Source organism: Giraffa tippelskirchi, chromosome 3 (genome assembly GCF_054371585.1).
Source record: "Giraffa tippelskirchi isolate mGirTip1 chromosome 3, T2T-mGirTip1v1.2.pri, whole genome shotgun sequence".
Taxonomy (NCBI): domain Eukaryota; kingdom Metazoa; phylum Chordata; class Mammalia; order Artiodactyla; family Giraffidae; genus Giraffa; species Giraffa tippelskirchi.
In genome coordinates this window covers 34,711,313-34,729,606 of record NC_137277.1, presented here as the reverse complement: position 1 = coordinate 34,729,606, position 18,294 = coordinate 34,711,313, and the positions used below count along the sequence as shown (strand labels likewise).

General features: G+C 46.1%; 1 protein-coding gene and 1 non-coding gene across 3 annotated transcripts in view; both read left to right on the top strand.

Moving 5' to 3' along the window:
* The window catches only part of NTN1 (netrin 1), a 230,734-nt gene that overhangs the window by 5,056 nt on the left and 207,384 nt on the right, over window positions 1-18,294 (top strand). Inside the window, exons 3-7 of one of the 2 annotated variants that reach the window (XM_081578356.1) lie at window positions 3,377-3,609; window positions 5,407-5,507; window positions 7,785-7,927; window positions 8,008-8,222; window positions 11,872-12,038. The gene's annotated coding sequence lies outside the window, so the exon portion shown is untranslated. Of the gene's footprint in view, window positions 1-3,376; window positions 3,610-5,406; window positions 5,508-7,784; window positions 7,928-8,007; window positions 8,223-11,871; window positions 12,039-13,136; window positions 13,242-18,294 lie in introns of those variants that run through there. The other variant, XM_081578355.1, reaches the window with a different exon arrangement.
* Window positions 6,909-6,981, top strand: TRNAG-CCC (transfer RNA glycine (anticodon CCC)). The gene has a single exon. It is a non-coding gene; the product is annotated as a tRNA-Gly (tRNA).

Sequence of the window (18,294 nt, the reverse complement as noted above, 5' to 3'; positions counted from 1 at the left end):
CTCTGTCCAAGTTACCATATGATCCAACAATCCTACTCCTGGGTGTATACCAAAGAGGAGTTAAAACATGTGCACACAAAAACTTACATACAAATATCTATAGCAGCATTATTTATTAGCCAAAAGGTAGAAACAACACAAATGTCTTATCAACTGATGAATGGATAAATAACACATTGTATATTCACACCATGTAATATTATTTGACCATAAAGAGAAATGAGAGACTGACATGTTACAGGATTCCACTTGAAAACATGATGCTAAGTGGAAGAAACCAGTTACAAAGTCTTCATACTGTATAATTCCTTTTATGTGAAATGTTCAGAATAAGCAAATCCATGCAGACAAATCAAATTGGTGGTGCCTAGCACTGGGATATTGGAGGAAAATGGGGAGTGAATGCTAATGGGCATGGGATTTCTTTGTTGTGCTGGGAAAAAAAAATGTTTAAAAATTGACTGGAGGGAGTTCCCTGGTGGTCCAGTGGCTAAGACTCCACAGTCTGAATGCAGGGGGCCCGAGGTTCAATCCCTGGTCAGGGAACTAGATCCCACATGCTGCAACTAAGACAGCCTAAATAAATAAATAAATATTTTTTAAATTCTAAAAAAATTGACTGCAATGATGATTGCACAACTCTGCATATACTAAACGGAGAAGGCAATGGCACCCCACTCCAGTACTCTTGCCTGGAGAATCCCATGGATGGAGGTGCCTGGTGGGCTGCAGTCCATGGGGACGCTAGGGGTCAGACACGACTGAGTGACTTCGCTTTCACTTTTCCCTTTCATGCACTGGAGAAGGAAATGGCAACCCACTCCAGTGTTCTTGCCTGGAGAATCTCAGGGACGGCGGAGCCTGGTGGGCTGCCGTCTATGGGGTCGCACAGAGTCGGACACGACTGAAGTGACTTAGCAGTAGCAGTAGCATATACTAAAAGCCATTCACTTTAAAATGGTGAATGCGACCCATGTCTCAATAAAGTGGTTATTTTTTATTTTTGATCATCTCTGTTTTTTTAAACTTTTTATTTTGTATTGGGGTATAGCCAATTAACAATGTTGTGATAATTTCAAGTGAACAAAAGCTGTTATTTTTTTTAAATGATAAACTTTATTATGGGATACAAAGGAAGCCTTGATTAATGGAAAAACAGTATGTTCTGATATCATTTTTTATAAAAAATATCCATTCTTACCAGTGGAGTATGTAAATGTGAATGACCCCAAGTTTCAATCAAAAGCCAAAGAAAGCTTCTGGTGGGAAGAGGAGAAGGAGATTGACAAAATGACTTCACATTTCGTCATGAAAAATAATTGTGCAAGAATAGTCAAGAAACTCCCTCAGAAGTTTAGCCATTAAAAAAAAAAAGTTTAGTCATGAGGTAGAAGTTTCCATCTGACATATGAAAATGTTCCATGTACCACAGAGTGAAAACATTACATTTCTAGGACTTTGTCTCATAAAAATTATTTTTTAAATTTGAATTTGATTGGATATAGTTGATTTATAATGTTAGTTTCAGGTGTACAGCAAAGTGATTCATGCTGTACATATTCATATATTCATTCTTTTTCAGATTCTTTTCTCATATAGGTTGTCACAAAATATTGATTAGGGTTTTCACAAAAATTCTTGTACAGTATATGAGAGAGAGAGTATACATATATACATAGCCTTCCAGATAAAAATAGCAGATGGTACTGATAAAGGAAACAGTACCTTTTTTTAATAATGCAGAAATATTGGATAAAATATAACAGCAAACAATTTAAATACAAATCCAAACTAAAAACCAATAAAATGAAATCTCCCAGACTGATAAACATGCAAAAATAAATAAATAAATAAATAAAACACACACTACAAAAAACAAAAACAGCAAGAAAGAGGAAAAAAGAAACAGAAAAAATGAGACAAATAGAAACCAAGCTAAAATGGTAGAAACAAGCCAAAAGATACCAACAATCATAACGAACATAAGTGAAAACAATGTGACTATTAATAGAGACTGTTGGATTGGAGAAAATTAAATCCAGTTGCTTGCAGCTTATAAAAAGATCAATGGGGCTATGTTGATCAGTCAGAAACAAACACAAGTATCTGAAGGAATTTAATATATGATAAAGAAGATAGGATCGATCATCCAACAAATAGGCTAGGACAGCCATTAGGAGAAAAAAGACAAGTGTGGTTTCTACCTCAAATCTTATATCCCACCCCTAATTCTGACTAATTATAGATCCATACGTACAAGTTAAAGTAAGGGAAGTGCAGAAGCAAAAAAGGAAATGTGTATATAACATTGGAATTGTAGCTGGCCTTTTAAAGTGTGAGGCCAAAATCCGAAATTATGAAGGAAAAGACTGATTTGTGTATAGAAAAGTAAAATAACTTCTGTCCATGAAAAATCACATGAACATTAAATGAGAAGGGAAATGGTATGCTAAGGCAAAATGTTTGCAATTAATACTAAGCATGCCATCCTTAATGTAAAATACATTTTTTACATAAAAAAAATCCATATCCCAAATAAAAGTGGTCTTAGCAGATTAGACAGTTCACCAAAGATATACAAGTAGCCATAAGCATGTGAGAAATGTTTAACTTTATAAGGAAAAAATGTAAATTTAAACAGTGAGATATAAACGTCCATCTGACAGCCAGGCAAAGATAAGGGAAATTATATTACCCAGAATTTTCAAACATTTGGAGACCCCAAATTCTCATAAACTCTGACTGTAAGTATATGTTTGGTATTGTGTATGGAAACATATGGGCTTCCCTGGTGTTTCAGACGGTAAAGTATCTGCCTGCAATGCAGATCCAGGTTCATTCCCTGGTTCAGGAAGATCCCCTGGAGAAGGGAATGGCTACCTACTCTAGTATTCTTGCCTGGAAAATTCCATAAACAGAGGAGCCTGGTGGGCTACAGTTCATGGGATTGCAAAAGTACATGTACTCTAAAGAGTATGCAGTAATTCTGAATTAATTCAGTAATTAATATGCACAAGAATATTAGTCATCAGTTTGCTTATAAGTATAAGCAGTGATAAATTATAAGCAAAACGTGTTTAGAAATAGAGAATTCATTTTCAAATATGGCTAATTTTACAATAGTAAAATATTGTGAGCAATTAAATATTTCAAGGACACTTTCATGTCATTAAATATTTTTATATAATACTATTAAAAGTTGAAAAGTAGTTTCAAAATAGTGCATAACCTTTTGAGCTAGAGATTACATTTCTGGGAACTGACCTCACAAAAATTTTTGTATATGAGAGAAAGAGAGAAAGTGTGTGTGTACATACATACAAATGGCAGACAGTACTGATAAAGGAAATTGTTCCTCCCTTTCTTAATAATGCAGAAATACTGGATAAAATCTAACAGCAAACAAGTTAAATACAAAGCCAGACTATAGACCAATGATGTGAAATCTCCCAAATGAACAAGCATATAAAAAATAAAATAAAACTGACATACACTACAAAAAAACAAGAAACAGCAAGAAAGGGGGAATAAAACAGAGAAAGTGAGATAAACAGAAACCAAGATAAAGTGGTAGAAACAAGCCAAAAGATACCAATAATCATAATGAAGGTAAGTGAAATAATGTGATTATTAATAGAGATTATTGGATCAGAGAATATGAAATCCAGTTACTTGTAGCCTATAATAATATCTGAGGTATTAAGACACCAAAGTTGAAAGTAAAAGGATGAAAAAAACACCAAGCAAATCGTAACTAAAATAAAGGTGGCTAGTTGTCTTAAATTCAGATTAAAATAGGCATTACTAGCGTGACACATTCTGGTGGTTTCATTTACCAACAGGTAAAAAATATATAGACCTGTACAAAACTAATCTTAAAAATCTAAAATATGTATAAAGCAGTAATGAATTGGAGGACATGGAGAAATGGAGAAAGGCACCAATGTTGTGAGAGATTTCAACAAGCCTCCATGAGTTATTACTACTTCAAAAGATAAAATGTAATAACTATAGAAGATTTGATCAAAACCAAGCTGGATTTGATGAACATGGAACCTTACACTCAATAATTTAAAAATACGTTCTTTTCAAGCACACGTGCAGCCATGACCAAAGTCATCACTTGCAAGACCACAAAGCAAGTCTTCACAAATTTCAAAGAACTGATGTCATGCATACCGCTTTCCCAGACCGCACTGCCATTAAAATAGATGTCAACAAACTAGACAGTTTAAAATTACCATAAACCTTGATGTTTCTGAATAGCCTCTTGGTCAGAAAAAAAAAATCACAATGGAAAGTTTTTTTAATATTTAGAACTGAATGATGATAATATTACATTTCAAAACTTGTGAGGTACAATATAAGTGGCAAATAGAAGGAAATGTATGGCCTCTTAAATGCTAATCTGAAAACAAGAAAGGCTGAAATTAATTAGCTGAGTTTCTAAGAAGTTAGACAAAGGATAACAGAATAAGTTCCCACACTGCCCCGCAAAAGGGCTTTTATAAATAAAAGCCAAATTCAAATACAAATCAGAGAGAACCAAATAACCGAAAGATGGTTCTTTGGAAAGGCAAACACATATCTGGCAAGATAGATGAGAAATAGAAAGCACAAGTAAATAATAATAGGAATGTAAAAGGAGATGTAGCTATGGATACAGTGAAGGTTATGAAAATCATAATACAATTGTTCAGTAACTTCATGTGAATGCATTTAAAACTTAGATGAAATGGGAATTTTTTTTCCTAGAAAAAATAACAAAACTAACTCAAGAAGAAATAGAATGCCTATGATTCCAAAACTTATTAAAACATTGAAGCAGTAATTTAAAATCTTTTCACAAAGGCAATCCCAAACGTAGGCCATTTTACAGATGAATTCTAGCAAACTTCCAAGGAACAGTTCATTCCAATCATGTACTAACTGTTTCAGATGACTGAAAAAGAATAAAAAAGAGTCCCCAAGTCGTTTTATGAGGCCACCATGACCCTGATATCCAAACTTGATAAAGATAGTAGAAAAAAGGAAAACTACAGGCCAATCTTGTTTGTGACTCTAGATGCAGAAGTATTAAGAGGGTGAAAATAAGTATTACGACCACTTGGGTTTATCCCAGGAATGCAAGGGTAATTTGACACTAGAAATTCTGTGGTGTCCTTCATCATATAAGCAGTGTAAAAGGAGAAACGTTGTACAATTATCTGATTGGATGCTGAGAAGGCATTTGGTAAAATTCTCAAATTTATGAACAAATAAAAAACCTCTCAGAAAACTAGGAATAGAACTTCCTTAACCTGAAATAGTATCTCTATCAAATACCTGTAATACACAAATAGTTTTAATAAGAAATTATTGAAGGTATCCTATTTATTATTTCATTTATTTATTTGGCTATGCCAGGTCTTCGTTGCAGCACGTTGGATATAGTTCCCTGACCAGCGATCGAACCTGGACCCCTTGCATTGAGAGTGCCGTGTCTGAGCCACTGGACCAGCAGGGAAGTCTATACCATCCTCTTTGAAATCAGGCACAAGCGACAACATAGATGAACCTTGAAAACTTTATTCTAAGTGAAAGAAACCATTTACAGAGGACCCTGTATTATGTAATCCTATTTATATGAAAAAGGGTCAGAACAGGCAAATTCACAGGGACAGAAAATAGTAAATTGGTGGGTTACTTAAGGGTGAGATGTGTAATTAACTATTTGATTGGATGCTGAGAAGGAAAAGGGGAAGGGGAAATGGGGAGTGATTGCTGATGGGAGTGATGAAAATGTCTATTCTAGTCGTGGTCGCCTCACTCTGAATATATAGAAAACCATTTAATTGTATACTTTACATAGGTGAGTTGTCTAGCATGTGAACTTTATCTCAATAATGCTGCTTTTGAAAGATAGTTAATGAGTTGTGGGATGTTGCCAAGAGCAATAAATTTGGAATAAAAACATCTGGATTCACAAAAAGGATCAGGTATAGATAAGCTACAAGGATATAATGTACAGCACAGGGAATTGTAACCAATATCGTGTAATAACCTATAATGGAATATAATCTGCAAAAAAAAAAATGGACCCCTTTTGCAGCCCAGTGAAGCCTATGGACCTCATTTCAGGATAGTGCTTTCAATGCATAAAACAAAAAACATAAGACTCAAAAGAAAATAATTACATTGTATTACAGCTTTAATACAAATAAAAACAAATTGGAAATCTGCTAACATACGTGCTTCTTTATTAATGTGCTAAATAACATGCTCCAGGGGCAGAGATAAAAGGGGCATAATTTTAAAGTAGTGATAAATGGAAACGATATTTCAGGTTATCTGCAACAACTGCAATGTGATATAATAAGACCTGTTAATGTATTGGTGATAAAATCACAGGTCCTGTTCATTGGCACCCCTGTGGTGTATTACATACATCTATTATTGAAGGAAATGCTCCGTTTCAGTTGGTGGTGTGAGTGAGATGTGTGTTGTTCCCTTCTAATTGCAGCAACTCCTGGTTAAAAAGGCTCGTGTGAATGGAGACTTACTCCCACTAGGGGGTGCTGGTATTTTAGAAAGAGGCATTTATGCCTCTAGCTGAGGCAGGGTAAACTACCCACAACTGTGTCCTGCCCTTTTCACGGGCCAGCCTCAGACCTCACAGCTTCAGACCATCTTCTGCTCACTTCCCACCCACCTCCAAACCCTCTGTTGACAGTGGAGGTATAATTCTTGGTGTAATTGTCTGTGACAGACACGGAGGCTTCCTGGTCATGAACCACCTGCCAACCAGCACTTAGAGGGCTTTGCCAACACAGTGGGGGCCATTCAAGGTTACCCAGGTCTAGGTCCTTGGCTGTAACGATAGTCCTGACTCCAGGTCAGCAGGAACTAAAAGAACCCATAGGGGGACTTCCCTGGTGGTCCAGTGGCTAAGACTCTGTGCTCCCAATGCAGGGGGCCCAGGTTTGATCCCTGGTCAGGGAAATAGATCCCACATGCTGCAACTAAAGAAAGGAAGATCTAAGATTCTGCATGCTGAAACTATGACCTAACTCAGCCAGATGAACGAACATTTTAAAGAAAAAAAAAGGATACCGTCTCCTGTGTAGGTTGACCTGAGTCCAAAAGCTGGCTCTGCCACTTTGTAGCTGGGGAACTTGAGGATAATTACTTAACCTCTCTGTGCCTCAGTGTCCTCCTTTGTGAAATGGGGCTGACAGTAGAACAGGCTGGGCATACGGTGAATGATCCATAAATGCTGACTATTGTTATGATGTTCTGACCATTCCAAGCTGTTCCCACCACTGGAAAGGCTCTTCCCCACTGTCTTCACCTGGCTAACAACTTCTCATCCCTCAGGTTTCTTTCTCATTTTTTTCACTTACTTTTGGCCACGCTGGGTCTTCATTGCTGCCCACAGGCTTTCTCCAGTTGCAGGCGCAGGAGCTTCTCATGGCGGTGGCTTCTCTCATTGAGAAGCAGGGCCTCTAGGGTGCGCAGGCTCAGTAGTTGTGGTGCAGTGGCTTAGTTGCCCTGTGGCATGTGGGATCATCCCGGACCAGGGATCGAACCCGAGTCCTCTGCGTGGCAGGTGGATTCTTAACCACTGGACCAGTCCTCTCAGGTTTCAACATAACGTTGCCTCCTCTGTGATGCTCTAGCCCCCTGTTCCACCACAGCCTTTGTAGATACTTCTTTGCTTCTGTATTCCTTGTACTGCTCATCTTAGCTGCAGTCACATGTCTGTTTGTATTATTGTTTACTGAGTGACTATCTTGGTCCCATAGGCTGTCCATCCTAGGAGAACAGGAGCTGTGTCTGCCAGGTCCCCAGTGCACCCAGAGCACCTGGAGTACCAGAAGCGGTCCCTGAGTGTCTGGTCACTGGATATACTGCATAGGCCCACAGCTGCAGGTGCATAGATGCCTCGGTGAGGAACCATCTGGACTGTTGTCGGCAGAACAGAAATACACAGAGTCGCAGGCTTCTGACCCTTTTGTCTGATGACAGGAAAGCTCCTAGGCCCTTCAGCTGCCCTTTTTAGACCAGAGAGTCTGCGAGGGAATTCTTGAGGCATCAAAACCTGGGTCGTAGATGACCAGCTGGCCCCGAGACATCAATTGGCAGCAGTGATGGAATGTGTACAGAAAGACGCAGCTGCCCTGCTCAGGAGAGATCCAGTCTTGCTTTGCTAAACCAGCTGAATTCCAGGAATACCAGTGGGGGTATGTGTGTGTGTGTGTGTTGGGGGGGGTGGGTCATGTCATACCTGCTTCTCAAGACAAGCAAGCTGAAAGTTGGGGCGGGGAGCGGGGAACTGGTCCCATAACTGCCGAGAGAAAGGAGGGACCAGATGCAAGGACCGGAAAATGCCCCATAGCAGGTGGAGGTGGACATAATTAATGGAGCCAGCGAGCAAGTCTGTACATGCCAGTATGTCAAAACCTTGTCCCCAGGAGCCCCGGACCTCCTGGCCCCATCCCTGAGAAAGCAGAGCAAGAATAGTTTTGAGATTGACATGCCAAGCAAATGTACAGCAGGAAATTCTCATAAGCCAGGGGTTTGCTCAGAGGCCCTGGCCCCTGTGGCTAAAATCAGGATTATGTCTGTGCTGATTTACTTCCCAGCTGGGTTTTAGGAAAAGTCTCAAACAGACCACTGGGTTGTGCCCAAGATTGGCAGGTGAGACCAGCCTGCCTCCTCGGGCCTCCTCTTCCTGGACAAAGAAAGGAGACACTTAGAGGAAGCCCAGAGCCTCCCTCTCTCTGGGACCCCCTTCAAGTCCCGGCTCTGGTCCCAGACAAGCGTATTTGTGTAGACTAGAGAAAAGCCAATGCCTTTTACAAGTTGAGTCCAAAGCGGATTGAGTGCCAGCTTTGCTGGAAATGCCCAAAGCCATTTTGACCCTGGACCAGGGGCTCTCAGCGGAGATGCTATTGTTCAACTGAAAATCTGTGGTGAAGTAGTCTTGGCTGCCACGCTGTTGGGGGACACTACTACTATTTAGTAGTCAGAAACCACAGATGCCAGACGTCTGCACTGCATATAGGGGACACTGCAACACAACTTCCTCTACAACTTTTAAATGTCCCACTGGATGTTCATGATGACAAGAAACCATCTATGCCTGGAGCCTGATTTTATTTTGTCTATGAACACAAAGCATTTGTTTTGTTTTGATTCACAATCTTAACACACGCTAGCGTTTTCCAGAAAGGCAACTTGACCCAAAACTGGTAACACTTTGGAAAATCATGTTGCCCAGGGCAACATCACTCAAGGTGTTTGAACCACCAGAGGTACATACACCTACCAGTGATCATTGTTCTCAGGGTCGTCTTGGTAATTCTGTTCATAGTATTTGCATATTGAAATGCAGTTATTTTACTTTGCATAACTCTTTATTTCTTCCTAATATTACCATCAGGACATTGTATTGATACAGGGAGAAATTATGTGTGTTACATGCACAAAGGCCTCACAACCTTGGTTGGGTGGCTGCACCTGAGCTGGTAATGGAGCTAACATTTTACTCAGACCATGCATGTTATTTGTACATACGCACGAGTTTCTCCGGATCGGAGAGAACTTTTTTCCCAGTTAGTGGCACTGGTGAGAGAAATTTGCCGCACCGTAGGTGATATTGCTGCATATAGTTCACAGGTGGAACCACTGTGACACTCTTTATGCAAAGTTAACGCTATTTGCATGGTTTATCAAAGTCCAGAGTTAACTTTGCAAGGGACCCGGGGGCCATTTTCATTACCCAAAGTAGTGCCGTTGCGCCACCTAGTGGGACATGGGAAAGTAGCAGGTCTGTGCTTTAACCTGCATCTCAGGAATACCATCAGCTAACACTTACGAAGATCCTCTGGAGGAGAGCATGGCAACCCCCTCCAGTACTCTTGCCTGGAGAATCCCATGGACAGAAGAGTCTGGTGGGCTGCAGTCCATGGGGTGGCACAGAGTCCGACACAACTGAGTGACTTGCCCAGCACAGCACAGCAACACTTAGGATAGTCCACCAGATGCTATCATTTTAGTTATATTAACTCATTTAATCCTGACATAATCTCTATGAAACAGGCACTGTTATCCTCATTTTGCACATGGGGAAATTGAGAAAAGAGAAAGTAAGTGACTGGACCATGTCAGGTAGCTAGTGAGAGACAGGTCTGGGATTTGAACTCTGGAGGTCTGGCTCCATGGTTGCTACTCTTAATAACTGTGCTATAGTCTTGAAAGTGGCTGCTCTCTTGGAAGACCCTGTTCTGAGAATCAGATTACTGAGTCTGCAGGGCTACCTGCAGCCAGTTGGAGGATTTCCAACAGAGAGGAAGAAGAATAGAAAGTTAACACCTAAGTATTAGGATATGGTAAGATGCAGAAAAGAGTTGGATGTGACTTTGTGACTGAACAACAAGATCCGGAAAAGTCTTGCCTTTGTATGGGCCATGGAAACCTTTGTGCGTAAGTGTGAGGAGGGCACTTGATTCCTTGGGCAGGTCATAGGGCCCTGAACTGGCTAATCCCCCAGTTATCCTGTGGCTTCGTGAGAACACAGACATGGTAAATATTTTTTAATATAATATCTGTATTGAGACATAATTCACATACCATGCAATTCATCCACTTAAAGTATACAATACGATGCTTTTAGTATACTCACAGAGTTGTGTAACCAATAGGGATTCCCAGGTGGCCCAGTGGTAAAAGAACCCACCTGCCAATGCAGGAGACGAAAGAGATGCAGGTTCCATCCCTGGACTGGAACGATCACTTGGAGTAGGAAATGGCAACTCACCCCAGTATTCTTGCCTGGAAAATTCCATAGACAGAGAAGCCCAGAGGGCTACAGTTCATGGAGTCAACTGAGCATGGGCACGCACACAGAATGTAGTATTTCTCTCTGTATTTTGGCTTCCCAGATGGCTCAGTGGTAAAAAAAATCTGCCTGCCAATGCAGGAGATGGATCCCATGAACACAGGAGCCCGGCAGCTACAGTCCACGGGGTCGCAAAGAGAGAGTCAGACATGACTGAGCGACTGAGCACACACATACCACAATCAGTTTCGATCACCCCTAAAAGAAAGCCCACTCCCATTAGCATTCATTCTCCACTCAACCTCCAGCCCTAGCCCTAGGCAACCACTAATCTATTTTCTGCCTCTTATGGATTTGCCTATTCCAAAGGCATTTCATAGTACATGGAACCATACAATATATGAACGTTGGTGACTCATTTCTTTCACTTACCGTGCTGTCTTCAAGATTCATCCATGTCGTAGCGTGTATTGGTACTTCATTCTTTTTATGGCTGAATGATATTGTATTATTTGGATATGCCAGATTTTGTTGATTCATTGATTGATGGCCATATGGGATGTTTCCACTTTGAGGCTATGATTGGTGCTACTATGAATATTTGTATACAGGTGTTCGTGTGGACCTATGTTTTCCTTTCTCTTGAGTATGTACCTAGGAGTGGAATTGCTGGATCCTGTGAAAACTGTATGTTTAACCTTTTGAGGAACTGCCAGTCTTTTCTAGTGGCCGTACCTTTTTTTTTTTTCCATTCCCATCAGGAATGCAAGAGGGTTCCAATTTCTCCATACCCTCGCCCACACTTGTAATTATTTGTCTTTTCTATTATAGCATCCTAATTGGTGTGAAGTGGTCTCTCCCTGGGCTGGGTCATTGCTTTTTAGGCTCCCAGATCATTGACGCTAGATAGGACCACAGCAGTCAGGCAGCCCAATTTGTTCATTTTTATGGGAGAAGCACTAAATGTGAAGAGAGATGGGACTAGCCCTGGGGGACAATTAGTAAAGGAGGCAGTAACAGAACCCATATATTTTTTTCTTTTAACAAAGTACACTGAAGCCAGATGGCCCCCAAAAGATGAAAGACTTCGAATGATGTTATTCTCTAGAACCTGGGAGAAATTTCTGCGACTATAAAAATCAGAAGATGGATGAATCAATAATAGTCACAAAGAGTCACTTCATGGATTCCCCCAGATCATGGGTCACAGATCAGAGTAAGTATTTTCCACCTGCCTCCCTGCTTTATGCTAAGACATCCCTATCTTGCAATGTCATAAGTGTATGGATCCTATATCTGACTAGTGTCTATAGAAGTTAACAGAGAGAGACATCTGTTGACATACACAGACTCAAAAAGTCCACCACCCACATGCCCTTCCCCCCCACCCCCAGAGTTACTCAAAAGTAAGTTTCAGTTGTGTGAGAGATTACTCAAAATAAGGAACTCAGGGACAAGGAAGACGTTTATATAAAAGAAATAGCAGTGAACGATGAAGACAGAAAAACTGAGTTAACTATTAGTGCAATTTGAAATCTCAACAAATGTCAAAAAATTATTTTTGAAAGAGAAGACACATATAAAATTTTAATAATGGCCTGAAGCTAGAATCACAGTTTATGCCTGCAAACGTGTGCCCTGCTGCCGGCGGTGAGCTCTGCGGAGGGTCCCCAGGTGCCGGCGGCTCGTGAGCTCACCCCCCTGGGCTCCTAGGAGGCATCAGGAGAGAGGGGTGCTCTTTGCGCATCCCGGGCCGACCCCGGCTTCTCGCCTGCCCAAGGTGGAGTTCCTTCAACCTTCCCATGGGTCCTCTAAAACTTTTGTTTCCGGAGTGTGAATCTCCTATAGCCCCAGTTTTAAGTGGCAACAGTTCTCTATCGCTTCGGTCATGTCAGCGGTGACTGGGGGAGGCGTGTCACTCGCCATCTTGGATCCAGGACGAGAGGACCAGTTTCGCGCGGACTTCAGGCGCGTCCCGGGGTGATGACAGTGAGGACCGAACCCCACGTCCTCGGACTAGACTTCTCGATCCTCGCCTCTTCTTCCCCCACCCCCAGCATCCGGCCAAAGAGAAATTCCTCCATCCGTCAAAGCTAGAGTGGGTAGGATGGATGCCTTCCTCTTGAGCATCCGTGTTCTCAAAATCACCGCCCATCCTGTCCCCCGGAGCTTCGGGCTCCACTCCGCTGGCGCGGGCTCGGCGGGGCGCCGAGGGGGGAGCGAGCGGCCGGGTTCCGCCCGGGGCGGGCTGGGGAGTAGGGTGGCCGCGGGGGTGCCGAGCCGAGAGGGCCCGGCCGGCCTGACACCACCTGGCGGAGTCTCGGGGAAGAGTCTTAAAGGCGCGCGCTCCCCGCGCCCAGCGCACTCCAGCGGGAGCCGCCGAGAGCTAGCCTCCCTCTCCCGCCCGGCGCCTCGGGAGGTAAGTGCGGTCCGCCGAGCCGGAATCCGGGCCCGGGGAGGCGGCCTCCGGGCGGCCCCGCTCTCGGGGAGCTCGGGCCGGGGGCCGTGGTGGCCGGGCAGCGCGCAAGTTGTTTGAAGGCCTCAGAGGGCAGCTGGAGCGGCGAGCGCTTGGGAGGGGACGGCAGGGCGCCCGCGGACCGGGGCCGTCTGGGGGCAGCTGTCCCGAGCGGTGATGCCCGGAGGCACCGGCGCCCTGCGCACGCTCCAGCCTCGGCCCTGAGCCCCGCGCACTTGGCGCGCTCCGGCCGCTCCCCCGGCGAGCCCAACCCTTAGGAGCCGCCACCCGGCTCCGCGCCTTGCCGCCCGCCCGGGGCCCGGGCAGCCCCTAGCCCCGCGGTCGCGCCCGGTCACACCGGCAGGTCGCGCTCGGCGGCCGGCCAAGCCCGCCCCCAGACCCGCCGCGCCCGCGCCCGCGCCCCTGGCCACCCCGCCCGGCCTCTCGGCGCTGCGCCCCTCGGCTTCCCCAGCTCCAGTCGCTCGCTATTTTCACACCTCCCGGTGCCCCGGCCCCGGCGCCTGATTCAGTGCTTAGTAATTAATTTGGCGTTTCAGAATGGTCAGCGGGCTGGATAATGGGCGCATTCATCCCCCGGGCTAATCTGAACAGAGGTGGGAAGAAAGGCTTTCACAGACAGAAAATGCCATTCGCTGAGCGCTCAAAGGGGCTGTCACTCCCAGAATAAATCGCCGCCGCGCCCGCCGGCTCCTCGGGCCATTTCCATACAGCCCGGCCCGCGCCGCGGACCCGCCGGCCTCGGCCTCGGCTTCCGAATCACTCACTCGACTGCCTTCGACGGGAAAGTCGGGCGAGAGCGAGACCCAGGCGGGGCCCGAGGGGAAACGGGGAAGCAGGGGGCTCGGGTTCAGGCCGCAGGGGACAAAGAGCTTGATTAGAAAATCAAATGCTGAACTGGAAGGGAGGCGCAGCTAATCCGAGGCGCGGACTTTGGAGCTGGGCTGGGGAGTGCATCGCGAGCGGCCCAGAGTCGCGCGCGGCTGCCCGAGGTCGCACGGTAAGCTTCTGGATCTCCAAAGTGGAAATGTGATCCCAGTGCACACTCAGAGATCGTAGAGGCAGGGCGCGCTGATACTGTCCCGACCCGCACCAGACGTTCGATCCCGAGTTCCCGCGACACCAGGTCTTTGCCAGCAGCGGGGCTGGGGAGGTGACAGCGTGCCCTTCGCGGCCTCCGGCTCGCCACTCCTGCCAGCTCGGGGTGTACCCCGGAGCATCAGCGGAGAGAGTGGCGGCTGCTTTATCTTCTGACCTCAGGTCGCCCCGAGTGTTGGGCACGAACAGTCTGCGGGTTCTGAGAGCTGGGGCCTCTCCTTGGCAGCGCTCCCTGTCCTCCGGCGAAGGAGGATCGCGCGCTGCAGCGCAGCCCTAACCGGTACGACGTCGCCCTGAGGGCGCCCCCAGCCCGGCTGCGGAGCTTGGGGATGGGCAAGACCCGCTAGGCTCTCTCCAGGGTGAAGCTCCAGGCACCGCGCATCCACTTCGTGGAACAGATTTGGCCCAGGGCCCTCCCGCCCAGTGGCACCCTCCCAGTGGCACCCTCCCATTGGGGGAAGAGAAGGAGCTCTGTCCCTAAGATGCAATAGGCTTCCCTGGTGGCTCAGACGGTAAAGAATCTGCCTTAATGCTGGAGACCCGGGTTAGATCTCTGGGTGGGGAAGATCCCCTGGAGAGGGAAATGGCAGCCCACTCCCTTATTCTTGCCTGGAGAATTCCCTGGACACGAGAGCCTGGTGGGCTACAGTCAATGGGGTCACAGAGTCTGACACGACTGAGCGATTAAAACACACACACACACACACACACACACACACACACACCCGTGCTCCGTGGAGAGGCTGGAACAAGAGAAGTAGCTGGCTGGAAGGGGCGTTTCTGGAATGGCCAGATGGGTGTTCCAGGGTGTGTCTGTGATGGAATCCCCGCCACTCACCAACTTCCGAGCAGAAGTCCCTCCTCCCTTCTGAGTCTCAGTTTCCTTGCCTGCAAAACAAGGATGAAATGAGGTCACACTTGGCTCCAAGTGTGGGGCCCTCGGTGGAAGGAGTCCACACACCGCTCACACCCCCACAAGCAGCACCCTCCCCAGCACCTCCCCAAGTCTTCACCAACACCTCTCCTCGGAGTTTAAGGACTCCCTTGATTTTTTTCTCTGGCTGCTTCCATCCAGCCTTGCTGCTTCTGGGTTCTGGTAGCCAGCTCTCCTTGAAACCACATTCTAAGAGCTGGAAGGGGCCTTTCAAAGATTCTTGGGGCATTGTACAGATGGGGAAGCTGAGACTCAAAGTGGTTGGCTGGTGGGTGTCATCCAGCTAGTTAATCTGGGGACTTGCTTGGAGAGGATTTCATGCAGGGGAGTGAATCTCATCATCTCCTCCCCTCAACCCTCCAGGCTTCTCTAGGCCAGGGGAGGGGCCCAGAAATGTACTTTTTTTCCCTCCAGTTGTGGCTCATAGGATCTTTAGTTGCAACACGCAAACTCTTAGTTATGGCATGTGGGGTCTAGTTTCCCGCCCAGGGATCAAACCCCGGTCCCCTGCATTGGGAAGGCAGCGTCTTAGTCACTGTACCACCAGGGAAGTCCCCAGAAATCTACATTTTAAACAAGCTCCCCAAAGCCTTTCAACGCATGTGGGACTGAAACTATACTCAGGGAAGCCCTGCCCAAACAGCTCTTTCCCCAGCAGTCCCTTCCCTAATGGGACCATAGGCCCTGCTTGCTTTTTGTGGCCCATATTCGAAGGGCAGAACGACATTTACTGTCACCCACCACCATTGGAGGCCTGCAGTGGGTGGGGTGCACTTCTAAGAAGAAACCTCAGATCCCCTGAATGCGCAGTCTATGAAACAGCAGCTGTGGGGGTGCTGAGCATCCTGTGAGACAAGGAATGATCCAAGTGGGTTGCAGGGTGACTGGATGTTTTGCCCCCAAACCTAGGGACCTCCTCTTCCCAACTCACTTTCACAGCTGGACCTAACTCTGTGCACTGCAGGCCCCACACAGACAGTACAAACATGCCCCGGGGGCACCCCCACCTCCCTTCCCTGCGAGCCAGGCAAACCTGGCCCACGCTGGGGAGAGCAGCCCACTGGCGGGATCCGTGCCAGCAATAACCCAGGTGCGAACTGTCGCCTGGAACCATGGACACCTGCCCTTTACCAGGCTGGGGCTCAGAAGAGAGGAAGGGTGAGGGGGCACAGGGGGAGGCCTGGAAGAGTGGAGGGAAGTTGGGATGTGGGGAGAAGCTGTTAGGAACAGAGGGGGGACGGGGAGGGGACGAGTCCCTATTTATGTAAGCCGTTTGTAGCTGCGGATTGTAAAACTGGGCAGGATTCTCTGGAGTAATTCATAGTGTTTGGACAAGACAAACATTGTTCTGCTTTAAACAAACCTCCAGAAAGGTCAGGCTGGTTCATCCCTTTGCTGCGAGTTGCTGAGACTATCCAGATGATGAGAAAATCAGATCCTAGTGGAGGGGGCCCAGGCAGAAGGCAGCCGCCTCCTGAGCCCTTTGGATCTGGGGTGAGGGCACCCAGCCCAGGGAGGGTCCTTGGCTCCTGCTGAATAGGGCTGGCTCCCACTCTGCAGCCTGGAGATGTGTGTGGGTACATGCATGCCTGTGTCATAGGGTAGGAGATGTTGATGATGCCAGGATTATCCAGTTCACCAAGCAAGGCCAACATGACCTGCAGCGTGAATGGTCTTCAAGTATGTGAAGAGTTACTGGGAATCAAAGACTCAGGGAAGCAGAATTTGATTCACTAACCTCAAGCCCAGATATGCTCCTGGACACCAAGAAACCTCTCCTCCTTCCCTAGGGATGTCCTGGCCAGGCCCCTTGCTGTTCATTTAGCAAACATTTTTAAAAAATTTTGTTGTTTGTTTTGTTGTTTTTTCTATTTTTTGGCCATGCCATCCCACATGGCATGTAGGATCTTAGTTCCCCGACCAGGGATCGAACCTGTGCCCTCTGAAGTGGAAGCATGTTGTCCTACTCACTGGCCCTCCTGGGAAGTCCCTAGTAAACATTTTTTTGAGTGCCTAGTATGTGCCAAGCTCTGTGCTGGGTGTTGGGCAGACACTAGTGAGCAAAAATGATGCTGCCCCCCAGTCATGGGGCCTATGGTCTGCCTTACCCTCCCCCTGCCTCTCTTCTCCAAGAAGAGAAACCTCTCACAAATTCCCTTCCAGCCTCTCCTCCACCACCCTTGCCTCAACAAGCTTCCTGGCTGAAATCCAGCAGACCCATTCCCAGACCATGCCTGGCAGTGAGTGCAGCGTTCCGTAAGTGTGAGCTGCCATGACGATCGTGATTATGACTGTGGTTGTGACGATGGTTGTGATAGTGATTCCGGCTGTGGCTGTGATTATGGTTGTGATTACGACTGTGGTTGCTGCTCTGAGGCGCCACTCTTGACAGATCTACCTTGACCCCAAGCTGAATCGGATACTTTTGATTGATACTTATTATTCATGCTTGTTGACTTATTATGACTATTAATTGGTAATTAGGAAAGGATTATTGACATGCATTATTAACACCGAAGTCCAGTCTTTCTGCAGTGCTAGGGGCACTGTCCTGTATATGAGTTTCTGTTGCCTGGGGCAGTTTGTCATCCTCTCAAGAGGGTAGCATCCTTGTGGTAACCATGGTGATGGTAGAGGCACTGGGTTAGCTGGTTCCACATGACGTTATTAAAATTATATTTCTTTAGGGCGTCACACTTCGGACATCTCAGGGTCTTTTGTACATGCCTTTTTTAACTCTATACTCCTGATATCTACGGAAGGAAGGGAAGGGGGAAGGAAGAAAGGAAGGGGACAAATGATAATACCATCCACGTTTTTCAGAAGAAGAAGCTGATGCTCAGAGAGGTGAAATGACTTGCCCACTGTCAGTCCAGGCCGCTCTAACAGAACACCATAGACTGGGTGACTGGGGCAACAGATGTTCATTTCTCATGGTTCTGGAGGCTGGGAAGTCCAAGATAAAGG